This window comes from Amblyomma maculatum, chromosome 6, assembly GCF_055883805.1.
Source record: "Amblyomma maculatum isolate TAMU_Amacu chromosome 6, ASM5588380v1, whole genome shotgun sequence".
Taxonomy (NCBI): Eukaryota; Metazoa; Arthropoda; class Arachnida; order Ixodida; family Ixodidae; genus Amblyomma; species Amblyomma maculatum.
The window spans coordinates 83441628-83454595 of NC_139349.1; the positions used below are offsets into that span (position 1 = coordinate 83441628).

Consider the following 12968-nt stretch of genomic DNA (forward strand, 5'->3'; position numbering starts at 1 on the left):
TGCTCCCGCTCTACAGGGGACATAACCGGCTCTCTGGGTCGGGCGGCAGGGGAAATCTAAGCTCAGTCAGAGACGGTGTACTGTTCGTCTCATTTATTTCGATTATTTTTAAATGGTGGTGCTTTGTTTATGATATTATTTTCTTTGCAGTTATGAAACCTGTGAAGTGAATGGCGTGTTCCGTGTGAGTGGCGTCGACCGAGCCACAGGTACGCCGCTGTATTGCGCGAGACATGTTTTTGTTGTTGGCTAATTTGCGGAAATATGTAAATGAGCTCCTATGCAAGGCATGTTTTCTAAACAAAAAGTCTCGTTTCTCGATATTTTCTCGGTCGTTGTAGAAATGCTAAGGCAGGTGTTCCTTAGGACACATTCGCATATGCGAGTCCCTCGCGGACGTCGCACGCTTGATATCTGTTGATTTGGTTAGTTTCAGAGCGCTCACAAGGCAAGGACAGAGCACAGAAAATCGGCAAAAAAAATAAATAAAAAAGAACACAAACGCGAATCGAGGCGAAGGAGTCTCCTCCATCCCGGATCCTTTTCTAGGCGTGTTATTAAACCACGGTACTCTTTCGATGCCGCTGTAAGCAGTCTTTGTCAAACGGCAACATTTCGCAGTTCGGAAACGCAAAAGTGGAGACTTAGATTTTTCGTATTCCCAAAGAATGCGAGACATCTCAGAACAAGATCCTTCGGTGTTGGAAAACAGGTCTTGCGTAAAAGCTGGCAAAGGAATTTGCATATTTTCACACGAGAGCCTCGGTGTTAGTGGTTTATTATTAAATAATCAAAAAGAAGGAAAAGTGTGTTGCCGGCTGCTGCAACTGCTGTCTAAAATCTGAAGCACCTGAGCGGCGGCCGGCTGGAAGGAAAAGGACATAAGGAGAGGTCATTCAGCGTTTCGCGCGCTGTTATGGCTGCCCAACGACACAGCTCTACTTTGCACTTCCGTTTTGCTTCGGCGGAAGCGTTTCGGTATTGCAAAAACCGCCTGGCGCAACTCGTTCGCTGCACGTGCACAGGAAGCTAAGCGGAGCGTCTCCTCCGGCGGCGTCCCGGGGTTTCAAATTCCGCCACCACACGAGAAATGCGGCGCTTCCATCGCGATGTGAAACTTGAGCTTGGGTTCCCTATAAAACATGGTGTAAGCTATCTTACACTGTGCTATAAACGTAGCTGCCTCCTTCTCGAAACAAACCAGTCGGAAGTTGCTCTCTGTGCACGTGGTATGTGTTTTTTCGTTTTGTACCGTCTTCTTCGCGGTAGTTATTAGATATGAATTTGAATTGGAAATCCTGCTCTTTGATTTAATCTCCCGTGCACGATTTTCGATCACTGCAGGCTACGTTTGGTTCCACATGAGATCCATACTATTACTGACAGGGCTAATTGTGTTGTACGTGCAGCTGAAATGATCTTCGTTCCCTTAAATCTCTTGCTTACTCAATGCCCAGCAATTATAGTTAGGTGGACCATAAATACCATTTAATCACGTACGTCTACAAGCATTATTGGATTTGTGATTTCAACTTCGATTTACTTCATGTTTCCTCCGTACAGCATGCACACCGCAGCATAGTTTGGGTGCTAAACTAGGTGACTGCAGGACCGCGTCGCTCAGCCGTACGTAAGCGGTGCTACAACAGTCGACGAATGCCAAGCACGTAGGACTGAGGAAACCGCGTGGGGCTGGTTCCACTCCGTTTGGATTTGCGCAACGATGCCACGACGACAGAGTGTCTTTGGCGGAACCGGCCCAACGCATGGGGGAGTCTAAAATGAAAAGCACGCGGGAACGTCACTCGCGGATCTTGACACACAGAATCCACTTTGACTGAAGCATGCAAAAAGTGACGGTGATTGTAAATTCCGAGTTCAAATATAGCTCAGGTTATGGAGGGACGACGAGGCGATGTAAGGAAAGGAAGCTGTTACGCTGTACTGCTGCGGTTTGGTGCTCCCGTGGAGTTCGTATACGCTGCATATCGTATACGCTGCATCAACGCGTTCATAGATCTTCTCGTGCTAGCCGTCACGAGACTTCCCCTTCATTCGCTACGAAATTTGCTCCTATAGGGTTTTTTATAAGTTTCTGTTGCCGATCGGAGCGGGAAAAAGTCTCAACAGCTGGATGGAGATATCGATCGGCTACTCCTGAAGGGGCGCTGTTCTTGTTGCAGATTTAAGGCTATATGTTCACACTGTGTTTTAACTGCGGCAGAAATTAAAACAAGGGTATGTCGGCATGCATGTTGGAGAGTTAGGAAGTGACAAATTCACAAAAAAAAAACATCGCGCATTGCCCTTGCTTCATGCGCTTTACAAATGTATTCTGAAGTTATTCAGCGTAACTGGCTTGAAAAGTGCCGGTAATCATTCCCATCTTCCTCCCTTCACTTACGGCGCGGTTCAGGTGTCCACAGAGACAAGTGTGACAGATACCGCGCCTGTCCCTCTCTGAACCAATTATTAATTGTTATTATTATGAGTGTCGCACACAAAAATGTCCAATGCGGCGGCCGTGTACGTCACAGTCCCGACTCCAGCGATTCCTGTGCATCATATGTTTATACCCTGCTTCAATGCGGAGCTCTTTCTGAGCACTGCGACCATAATTTAACGAAACTGAGCATGGAAAATCTATTTATTGAATGGGTGTTTGCACCTCTGTATTTAGGGGAAAAAAAGGAAAGAGAACTAAAAAAGAGATAAGTAATAAACATAACTCAACAGATTGTGACACGGATGAATATATGAGATGGCGTTGTACCCATGAAAGGGCTAATAAATTGGCAAGAGGTCTAAGCATGAAGTATGTAAAAATAGTTCTGTAAAAATGCGTATGAAGGTTACTGCCGAAATTTTGATGAAATAAGAGCCAAGGCCTTTTTTCCTCCCCACACACACCGCCGTGTTCATTCCTCCCTTGAGATATGTACATATGTACTAGTAGCGCATACAGACATAAACAGAGGGAAGGAGACGACCACAGCTTCTGTCTGAGTACATATCTGAATGGATCACCAACTATAGCCTAAGAAAAGACACTTCATTCCTTCTACCCTTCGCACTGCAGCTGCACCCTCTTTCGGCGCTGCACCTGGAGCGGTCAGTGTCCCCCCGAGTGTCTCTTCTGAGTGAGGAGGAAAAAAAAGAAGAGCTGGAATGCATTCTTGTTCTTTTGGGCGTGGGCGCAGGGAATTTTCGAAGAAAACGTGGTGCAGAGGGAAGAGTATTCAGGTTGAGTGTAGCAAAAAAAGACCCCCCCCCCCCCCCACACACACAAAAACACAAAAACAACAACAAAAAAACTAAAACGAAAAACATGAAATAAGATATACTTGCGAACCAACCTGATAAAAAAAACTGCATTGTGAATTTATAGGGCTCATTCTTGACTTTTAGGGAATAGATGTAATAATGAAAAGCCTTGCAGTAGCAAATCACACCATGGTCAGGCAGTGCAGATAATACCAGGGAAATCCCTGCTGTAGAGCAGAAAGGTCGAGGTACGCACTTGCTCTCGTGTAGCTCTATTTATGTCACCGTAATTTTCTTTCTTCATGGGCGCCCCACATATAGAATCGTTGTAGTATATAGTTCTGCAGCTCGATGCGGAGTAGAGCAATGTTTATACGCGTTGATAGCATACATTTAACAACCACAACATTTGGTTTTGGCTTGTAGGATTTAACGTCCCAAAGCCGCTCACGCTGAGAGACGCCCTAGTAGAGGACTCGGGAAATTTCGATCACCTCGGGTTCTTTACGTGCACTGACATCGCACAGCACACGGGCGCCTTGCTTTTCACCTTCCTCGAAAAGCGGCCGCCGAGGCAGGGGTTCGATCCCGCGTCCTTAGGGACAGCATTCGAACCGCTGCGATCGAACCGTAACATTTGCGAATGAAAGAAAAAAAAAAGCAAGGGGGAAAACTTACAGACGATCAATGTGATTTTTGCGGGAGCAGTGTATGCGTCACAGTCTTCTTACCACTTGCGTGGAGTCAGGCTTTTCATTCGTGACAAGAGCATAGTCTCTTTCATTTCCTACCCCGCTTTAACATTATTTTGCGCAGAGTTAAGTACGAGTTGGCCGTGGGGAAAAATTGTACGGTAGCGTCTCGACTAATTTTCCACTACTAAAGCACCAGCTGGCGCCGGAGCGTTTTTGTCTCGCGTATACAAAGCATGCAGGGTCCATTATGAAAGCAATGCGCACGATTTTGTTATGACGCGACTTAAAACAGGCCGGAGAATGTGGCGAGGGTTCTGCCCTGCCAACATGTCCACGTTCATGCTACATGAGAGAGAGACCGAGGATCTGCAACTGTGCAAGGTCTGACCGAAGCTTGTGCTGAAAGTGTTGACAGAAGATCAGAAAGAATTCCCAGTTTAGCGCTGTCAAGAATTTCTGGATTAGATTCAATATAAGTCGGACTTTCTTAACGCTGTCGTAACCGGAGACGAATCCTGAATGTTCGAGTACGACTCAGAATCGAAAAGGCGGAACAGCGAGTGGCATACAAAATCATCCCTGCACCCCAAGAAAGCGCGAATGAGCAAGCCTCACATCAAAAACCATGCTCATTGTCTTCTTTGACGTCCGAGGAATAATCGATTTTGAGTTTGCACTACAAGGAGAAACTGTCAATTAACATTGTTTTTTTTTTGTATTGTCAAATTGTCTTTTTTTTTTTGTTTACCTGGAAGTGCTCAAGAGATTGAACGCCGAGTACCGTGTGAGGGCTGCGGGAGGTGGTCAGTTCGAAACCCGCCGCCGGACACCCACCGGTAAAATTGGGTACAAGCGTCCCCCGGCCCGGCGCCCGGCTCTTTCAGGGGTGTGCGTTTGGGAGAGGCTCTGCTAACCCTGCTGTGCTCCTTCGGGGGCCTAGTTTCGAACAACCATGGTCTGCAAAGGCCGTGCTGGTCAAGCGCCATCATGACAATGCCCCCACCCACACGTCCTTCATTGTTCCCAACTTCCTGACCCGGAGTGGTCCCTCATTCACCTTACAGTCCCGACTTTGCTCCTTGTGACTTTTATTTTTTGTTTCCCCGAATGAAGAGAGCGCTGAAAGGAAAGCATTGGGAGACCGTGGAAAACATCCAAAAGCATGTTACAGTGTTCCTGAGAGACATTCCCGTCGAGGACGTTCAGGATGCCTTCCAAATGTGGCAGACACGCCTACGCAAGTGCACTGATGCAGGGCGGAGAGTATTTTGAAGATTTTGAACAATTTCTACAGGTCCGGTAAATAAATCTGTTTTTCCGAGAAAATGCGCATTACTTTCACAATGGACCCTGTCATAGGCGAGATGCAGCTTTATACCTCCTTTGTTCGACTTGATTGTAGATGGGGAACAAATTGTAGATGAGCAACATTCATCCTCCTTTCACTCCCCTCTCTCCTAGAAATCCACCTCCACCACCATTGCCAAAAGATTTGAGAAATGTTTAAGCTCCGTCTCTATTGGCATGGCGCTAAGCGTTATTGTTCTGTGTATGCGCCTTGTCTTTCGGATCCTCGCTTGCATTTATGCATACATTATCTAATTCGATTAATCGCACTAAAAACTTTGTTTGTACCTTTATTGTCTCAAACATGCTCATTAGCATACATTCGTAGGCTAGTAGTGCGTGTTGTAGGACTATTTGGTCTGTACAGTTTTTTATAGAAGAAAAAAAAAGAAATTGAAACGGACAAGGCAGTCAGGACAGGACGTTAATTTGCAGCTGTTTAATTCAGAAGAAACCGGCGACTTACGTAATAGATCGTGAAAAGATAATCAGAGCAAATGGTATGTGCACCTGCAAGAATTCAAATACAAACACACACAAAAAAAGGGAACAGGTGACTTAGCTGTTTTCTTGCTTATCAAAACGAGTGCTCTCGTACGTTGTTATATATATGCTCAAGGACAGCCTGCTGACACATTCACACCCGCACTTCTTCACGTGATAAGCCTCAAACCACCTCCCACGTAAGTATTTTTTTTTATGATAATGAACTCTAAGTGGTATGCTACAAAAAGTGTGTAAAAGAGCACCGAGAGACATAGAGCTGTGCTTTGATCAAGCAGTATGAACGCCGTCCAAGGAGTTGTGCGAGTTAGCCGCACCTGCCAACTCGGTTACGGCATGCGGTCTCGTGACGTTGCAGACCACAGAAACCAATCAGTATCCGACTATGTCATCTGCCAATTACACCCTGTCAAATGCATGATTGTGATTTTTCGATCGCAATGCAACGCCGGCGCCGCATTTTCGAAAAAAAAAAAAAGGGGGGGGGGGGGGGGGGGGGGGGGGGCGTTCAATCCTGTAAGCTTTTAAAGATAGGAAGTTACTGCTCTGCTGCTGTGACATCGTCGACGTCTAGGAAGAGATCAAATGCAAATAAAAAAGAAAACCATCTCTTAACTGACAATACTGTCGACTTCGCTAGGCTTGTTTCAACTGAAAGCAACCAGAAGGCCTCTTTTTCCTCATCATACTCTCCCATCCTTCGAAAAAAAAAAAGAAAAGAAAGCAGCACGTGTTTATTTCGGCGCAAACTCCGAGCGGTTTGCCACTTCAAGATGGCGCGCATGCAGCTATGGAGTCAATGCCCCCGTCACCCATTCTCGGAAGAAAAAAAACATGAACGACTTGGAGATTAAGGAAAAGGTGTCCCCCGGCTCCTGTCTTGTGCATTCTTGAAGACAGCCGATGTCCTTGGAGATTAAGAGAAAGCTGTCCCTCGCCTCTTGTCTTGTGCGTTCTTGAAGACAGCCGATGTCCGACCGAAGTTCACGCACATTAGGGGCCCATGTCTCTTTGCGTTTCCGCACACAGACATACCAAAAAAAAAAAAAAAAAAAAGTGGAATACTATCTTGGGTCTCGACCTTTCCGTTAATTTCAGTTTGAGAACAAGTCAAACGATGTAGCTGACTCGTGGAGCCTACACGTGTTTTCGAAACGAAGGCTGAAATTCGGGTGCAGGTGGGCCGCTCACCAGCGTGCTTGAGACCCGCTTACCTTTCACAACCTACGTTTTTTGTTCGTACTTAGGACTCCGGTATCTATCACGTATCAAGTTTGTGTATGAACATAAAGATGCAATCCTAATTGTGTTCTTTTGCAAATACTTCTGGTGGCTGTGGCAGTGGCTTATGAAAATAAACAAAAAAGAAAGAAAATAATGTTGCCGCCCATGGCAGTTGCTTTCAATATCTTAAGCATACCAGCTGCGGCCAGCGTGAAAAGAGGGAACAGGGAGAGAAGTGTCAGGCAAGAATGGACAGGTTGGGCTTTATACACTATCATATACAAAAAGCAGGCGTGTTCGCGTCGCTCGAGGGCTATAGTGCCCAAGTGCTGTGCAAAAAAGACTGCACGCGCCACCAGCCAGTGAAATTATTTGCACAATATGACAAAAATAGACTGAATATACATAACCAAAGTGGCTTGTTTGGCGTGTTGGTTGGACATAATGTAAAACATTGCTAGAAACACGGACAAATAGAAAGAGACAGTGCGCTGAACTGACAACTGAGATTTTATTCATGAAGCTTGTCTTTACATATACAGAGAGTGATAGAAAGTGGACAACCAGATCCGTCGCGTGACATAAAATGTCAGCCTTTCCCCGTCTAAAAACGCCCTTTCCTTCGCATGAAGTATTAGAGAAGTGATACTTACACATGCTTCTTTACCATCTGCTATGTTTACGGCATCAATAATTTCTCTTTCTCTTTGGTCTCGGTTTCGGCCTGTTACATCCGTCTTTTGAACTCACGGTTCACACTTGCAGTCCTGGCAATAGTCAACAAGATTCCCCTCTCTTTTCTGCTCTAAATTGTTCTTGTGCTCACGGATGATATCATTTAAACAGCGCCCCGTTTGACCAACGTATATCTTTCCACAAGTCAACGAAATCCTATACACAACTGCCTTTTTGCATGCGACCGCTGGGACTTAGTGTTTCTTTTTACACCCACTTCCCCGCAGCTCCCTGTGCAAGTTAAAAGCAGAAGGGAAGAGGTTTGGAAACGACTAGAAATGACTGGTATCTCCTCAAGTATTGAAAAGAGTGAATGAAACAGCCTCGACGCGGCTCTCGACGCGGCTCAGCGGAAACGGTACAGCGAAGCAGCATGTGCTCCAGGGTTTCACTGCATCGCAATCCCCGCTTGCATCGTTCGACAAAAATCCGTGGCACACCCACCTTTCCCCGGGCCGCACGCAGGCGACGAGCACTCGAATGATCATCGCCATCGCGCGATGGAGGAACAAATATTACGAGGGACTTTAGCGACTAAAGTAGTGAAAGGCGAAAGCCTGAGTGCCGCATTCTGTTTTGCTTCCTTTTTTTTTTCGAAATAATTTAACGCTCCTACATAAACGACTCAATAAAAATTTGCTGCAAAATACATCATACCATCGAATCAGTACGTATTCCAGAGAGGAATATCAACTGATGTGCCCTCGAAAAATAATAAAAAAAAATCATTAAATATGTGGATGATATAGCTCTACATCGCTGGAATATTTTCAGATCTTAAGTTTTCTTAAAGCATTCCGGGATTTTACTAAGAAAACTCAAAATACACGAAATAAGAGGCATATAGCACACCAACCTATGCGCAGTTATCTTGAGTCGTGTTTCTAATTTGGATGCCTACATGGTTATAATCGAACCCAACGACAGTAAAGTATGGTGTATTGCAAGTATCCATTATGAGCCCTTTGCTCTTACTGATCTATATAAACGATATAGTAAACATTCATCAAATAGATAACATAGTATTAGATGCATATGACTGAAATGTATTTTTCTCTGAAACCAATCTTAAAGAACATGGAAGTACCGCTAACACATGGCGTTTCGATCTTAGTGTACGACTAAACTTAAATAGCCCTGAACGGAACTGGAGGAAAATTGTTTATGGCTATTTTGTGCGAAAGAAGACCGATAGATCGAAATTTTAAGCCTTGCTACGGCTCTTGCTAACTTGAACAGGTCAGCTCTCATTCCTTTCTTGGAGTTAAATTCCGTCGCAACCTAGGCTGAAGCGACCACATAGGCAGCACCCGCGTCTAGATAAGCAAGAGCTGTCGATATGCTGTATCGACTTCGATACGTTTTACCTTTCTCGCTGAAAAGACACTTGTACATCTCTCTGATTCATTCTCGTATCAGTTATTGCCTACTTATCTGAGGCACGTGTAAAAAAGTTAACATGGGAAAGATATCAGCCCTGTAGTCGCATGCTGGTAGGTTACTTTTACCGACAAAAAACGACACAAATAGTTGTGTGGCAAGAACACAGCCACATATAATCCCCGTAAAAAAACATATATTAACTCAAACTTTGTATGCTTATTCTTAACGAAATAAAACAACCTATATAAACAGTAACACGCCCCTGATCAGATATACCGGCTACAGTTTGTGCCAGATATAAGTTGTGGTAAATAGGCCCCGTACTAAATACGAAACACAATCAATAGAGTACCAAATGATTTTATTGTGTACTGCTCATCAACTTCTAATAGATGCTGCTAAAATAGTTTTACGCCTAGTGGTTTTAAACGCATCTATCTGTTTGTCTTTTCTTTGTGTGTCAAGTTGTCTTAGACATGACAAAATGCGCATTTGTTGATCCGTTTGATGTGCTACAATATTGAATGGTTAGAAGAACTATTTTCTATTATATTTCTGTTTAACTGTTTCTACATGACTCAGTACATATTACTACTCATATCTGTGTTTATTTACAATAACTGTTTAATCATCTTGTTCCTCTTGTGTAAATTACAGTGAATTTAGCATTTTCTTATCATAGATTGCAATACCGCTCCTGCTGCTGTACCCATGCGAGGCCAAGACTCAGTCAGGAAGTTCAGCGCCTCCCTTGTCTTTCCTCGAAGGTAGTACCTGTATTTTACCCGAAGGAGCACAAAAAAAGGAAACGAAAAAAAAAAGCCTATAAAGCCGACCTTTACTGAGCCAACAGTTATCTAACTCGGTAAAAAAAAAAAAAAAAAAAAAAAAAAAAAAAAAAAAAAAAAAAAAAAAAAAAAAAACACGAAAGATTAGCGAAACAGTAGACCATAATGGTACGCGTTGGCAGCATGTACGGAGACCTAAGTGCCCCGGTAGTATTTTCTCGTTGCGATTCAGGTATGAGGCCAGCAGGAAGCCGCTTGCAGAGGTTGAGTTCTTTTCGAGAGAGGTAATAACTGAATCGCCGGAGATGAAATTGAACAACCCACCTATCTTGGAAGTGGCGACGACATATCGTTGACATCGGCTGAGCGCTGTTTTTTTCCTAGTGCACATCGCCGTCTACTGCGGTGCTGCACTTCGTTTTCAGCTGATAGCAACGCAGGTGTCTACATAAACCGATTTCACTGTACCCGCGCGAATCCATGAAGACCGAGTCGACGCGAGCGCCGACCAGGGGGCACAACTGCGATCCTGAGGCGTCAAAAGACACCGAGGATGCTACAAAAGAGGACAGCATCACCCACCTTACTTGGCAGTGGCAACGACGTTTCGTCGACATCGGCTAAGCGCTTTCTTACTGCAAATTAGTTCTTGCAAGCCTGCTTTGCTTTAGAATGATTGTGAGCTTTCGTTGCTACTGCCAAGTTGCGCACAAATTCCTTTGACCTTTTTTGTTCATTTACCTGTCACATTGTTTTCTCGTCTTTCCTAGCATTACAATCCATTTTTTTAACACTGTTATTAGTTCTCGATCGTGCCAAAAGAAGTGGTAAACCTAAAAGAAGAGCTAAAGGAAGAGATTCAGCAGGAGCGGAAGGCCTTTAGAGGCACGTTAGAACGGGACCTTCGGAATGAGATCTATGAGTTAAGGAGGGAGCAACGTGCTACTACCCAAAGTACAGAATTTGCTCAGGAAACCATTGATGATGGAAGAAACAAACTTGAAGCTGTTGAGTCGGTGAACACTCAACAAAAAACAGAAAACGCCCCTCTACAGGCTATGTATGGAACTAGAAACCAAAAATTCATACTTGGAGCAGCGGCTTGTTCTTGTAGAGTAGTGCTCGCGAAATGTAAATTTGGAAATTCGAGCTGAGGCAAGGCGATGAAAGTGTCGCCCACAAAGTGCCTATGCTCGGGGATGCTGTCAAAGAACCCCTTGCGGAAAGCGACATCGATACCTGTCGCCGGGTGCTAACACGAAACTGTGACGAGACCAACATAGTTGTCCAGTTTAAATCAGGAGCTAAACGCGATACCGCACTGAGGAAAGCCAGGGAAGTGAGGTTCACAAACAAGGATATAGGACTTGAAATCACCACCCCCATCTACATCTAAGAACATCTTTTTCCAACTTTGAAGAAACTTCTCGGAATGGCAGTGGAAAAGGAACCCGGATGTAAATGGCAATAAGTTTGGACAAACAATGGCACGATCGGTGCTAGGTAGTCTGATAACTCATCTGTGAAGTTGTAAACATCCGCAACGAAAAGGACCTTCCGAAGGTACCCTCCATTGTCTCAGTGGCCTCCGATGATGGCGATAGATTGCCGTGAATTTGTTATTTTGAGTACCTGGGCATATTTAACGTGCACCGGAATCTCGAAACATGCGCGTTTTATTAACGAGAAAGCCTTTATTGCCCATCGTTGTCGTCAGCAAAAGTGTCACGCTTTTACAGCGGCTCTGATTGGTCGAGAAGGGATGACGTCATGGAGGTCTCGACCAATCATAAAGCACCACCACAGTATGCGCGAATGCGTGCCTTATATGGTGATATGTCAATCAATGATCAGTTACTAATTAGGAAATCATTAAAATAATAATTACTAATTAAAATGAATTACTGACCAATGACTAATCAAATAATTTATCATATGGCTAGTTAAATAATAATTACTAATTAGATATTGTAGTGTAATTAATGATATGCTAATTAATACCGCGCACCCGGTAAAATCAACCACACAACATTAAACGTAGAACAACTTCGAAGATAGAAGGAGTGCGATCTCGTCGCTGCCAAGCAGAATTCACTGCATAAATGCACTCGCAGAATGTGAAATATTAGTCGCTCGCTTTACTCGTAGCAGCATTCATCGCTACATGCGCAATAGTCGCGTAGCTGAATGCAGCACTCAGGTTTTCGTCTTTCATCACTTTAGTTACCAAAGTGTCCTCGAATTTTTTTTCACTTCCATATCAAGAACGGCAGCTGCGGCCGGAATCAATACTTTGGCTCAGCAGCACAACGTCTTCGGGCAGCTTTAAATACTTTAGGAATCAGCAAGTTTCACCAAGGTGTACTCTAAATCAAGTGTGTGATTGTGATATGACGTCGTCCGTGCTATGCATGTGCGCAGAGCTCGCCTCAACCTCAACGAAATGATCGTAGATGTAAAAAGAAAACAAACGAACAAAGCCCAGCGATTGAAAAACAGTTTGAGTCTGTCATTTAAAAATTGAAAGAAAATGTATTCTGCCAAGTGCATTTCCTCGTCTTCAACGTAACGACGCCGTTGTAAATTTCTTCGTTGCCGCGGTGCCTCTACGATTGCATTCTCGAAGAACTATAATAGGTACCTACAAAGTATCTCGGAAATGTGGGCAGCATAGAAAAGTCCTCGGATCACTTTTCTGTCATTATTTATCTCTCAAACATCAAAAGAAGACGGTTGTCACACCAAGAAATCCGTTCATAAATGTTTCGCAGCAGGTTATCCCGTCATCTCAATCCCCTAATATGGCGCTGCTTGCTAGTTTCAGTTTTACTCTGGTAGATGACAGCACTTTTGCATTCTTGCCTGTAACAACACAGCAGTGAACCTGCAACGCTGCGACGTGCTTGCATTTTTCTGTGCTTGCATTGCATTGCATGTACGAAACAGCTACCCCAAGTTTCACGCCGGTTCGTTGTTATAAAGACTAATACAAATCTACTGCGAGGAGCTCATTTTCAATGAAACAACG

At 44.2% G+C, this 12968-nt stretch overlaps 1 protein-coding gene across 1 annotated transcript in view; it reads left to right on the forward strand.

Annotated features, from left to right (window-relative positions):
- The first annotated feature begins 1144 nt into the window (after nt 1-1144).
- LOC146186127 ((3R)-3-hydroxyacyl-CoA dehydrogenase-like) overlaps nt 1145-12968 on the forward strand; it is a 46994-nt gene continuing 35170 nt past the window's right edge. Inside the window, exon 1 of the mRNA XM_084605625.1 lies at nt 1145-1229. The gene's annotated coding sequence lies outside the window, so the exon portion shown is untranslated. The remainder of the gene's footprint in view (nt 1230-12968) is intronic.